At 46.2% G+C, this 1,905-nt stretch overlaps 1 protein-coding gene across 2 annotated transcripts in view; it reads left to right on the top strand.

The window, feature by feature from the left end:
- Prune1 (prune exopolyphosphatase 1) overlaps window positions 1-1,905 on the top strand; it is a 28,489-nt gene that overhangs the window by 20,077 nt on the left and 6,507 nt on the right. The gene's annotated exons all lie outside the window — the stretch shown is intronic.

The raw sequence follows: 1,905 nt of genomic DNA, 5'->3' as shown, positions 1-1,905 counted from the left end.
GGGCGTCAGATCTTGTTTCGGATGGTTGTGAGCCACCATGTGGTTGCTGGGATTTGAACTCTGGACCTTTGGAAGAGCAGTCGGGTGCTCTTACCTACTGAGCCATCTCACCAGCCCTCTTTTCCCTACCCTTTATCCCCCTAGTTTCAACCCTTTTCACTAGATAGGAGAGAAAGAAGGATGGGGTTAGGGGTGGGGACAGACAGACAGAGATATCCTTGTATCTAATTTCTTTCTTTCTGTTTCTTTGACTACTAGTAGACCAAACCAACCTCCCTAAATTACCAATGACCACGCACCCCACCTCTCAGAGCCCTACCATTTATATACCTTCTGAAAAGTGTCTGGAGTTGCAAATGTCACACAATTACAAAAACTATCTGCAGCTGGCAAAACCAAGCCTCTGCTAGAGGGTGATGCAAATCATAATCAGCTGCTGTGGACAGTCGGAAGCAGTCCCACCTCCCCACACCTGGGGAGTCCCACCTCCCCACACCTGGGGTTAAAATGAACACATTCTTATAATATTTCTGTGTTTGTGTTTTTAAAGATTTATTTATTATGAATACAGCATTCTGCTTACATGTATGCCTACAGGCCAGAAGAGGGCACCAGATCCCATTATAGATGGTTATGAGCCACCATGTGGTTGCTGGGAATTGAATTTAGGACCTCTGGAAGAGCAGTCAGTGCTCTTAACCTGTGAGCCATCTCTCCAGCCCCCATTTCTGTGTTTTTAAAGAAACCAACATTGCAGAATTCTCACTACAGAAGATGAGAAGGGCTCAGGTGGTAGCCCGTCCTGTAATCCCAGCACAGGTGAAGCCAGGCAGAAAATAAACAGTTTGTGGCAGCCTGGGCTACATAGTGAGATGGCTCAGGCACACAATAAGGTCCTGCCTCAAAAGGTAAAAGCTATGCAGAGAAGCCCTGTATCAGAAAACAGAATGAGCTGGGCAGTGGTGGCTCACGCCTTTAATCCCAGCACTTGGGAGGCAGAGGCAGGTAGATTTCTGAGGCCAGCCTGGTCTACAGAGTGAGTTCCAGGACAGCCAGGGCTACACAGAGAAACCCTGTCTGGGGAAAAAAAAAAAGGGAAAACAAAATGAAATAAAAGGCATTTAAAAATCCAAGACTGTGCAGCACAAATTGGACTCGATGGGTATGGTAAGGAACGAAGACAGAGCTCGGTGCTCAGGGGCAGTGGGTGGGTCTAAGGATGTGGGGGAGGGGGAAGATGATCACTACGGTGTGTGAAACTCACAAAAACAAACAAAAAAAAATCTTGAGTCCCTGTTTAATCAGAGAATGTGGCCATATATAAAATCTAGCAGTGTTGGGGGGGGGGGAGATTGCTGCTAAGTCGTCAGAACAAGATCTGTGTAATCAGCAGAAGGAAGAGGAAGCTGTTTCAGTGTTATGTTCAGAAGACAAACCAAACCATAAACTTCCGTAATCCACCTATTGACATTAAAAAAAAAAAAAAAGCAAGCAAAAGAAGGAAACATAAATGTTCCATGTGCTATTAGAATGAACACAGAGCAAAACCCTTCAGGGCTGAGGATGTAGCTGGGGAGAGCAGATGCTGGCCCAGCATGTGCAAGGCCCTGGGTGTGACCCACAGCAAAAATAGTAAACAAACGAATAAATGGGCCGAGGAGAGGGTAGAGAAATGTAAAGGCCTCTGTTGCTTTGGCTCTGGTTTCTTGTTTGTTTGGGGTTGGTTAGTGAGATGGTCTCACTATGTAGCCCTGGCTAGCCTAGAATTCATGTTGTAGACCTAGCTGATCTCAAACTCCTGAGCTCCATCAGCGTCTGCCTCCAGAACACTGGGCTCAAGGGTGTACACACCACCACACCCAGTAAAGCTTCTTGTCTTTTACCCTTCTACAAAATCCCTTAGTT

The sequence above is a fragment of the Mus pahari genome, chromosome 4, assembly GCF_900095145.1.
Source record: "Mus pahari chromosome 4, PAHARI_EIJ_v1.1, whole genome shotgun sequence".
In the NCBI taxonomy this organism is placed as follows: Eukaryota; Metazoa; Chordata; class Mammalia; order Rodentia; family Muridae; genus Mus; species Mus pahari.
This window is presented reverse-complemented; position numbering and strand designations above follow the sequence as displayed.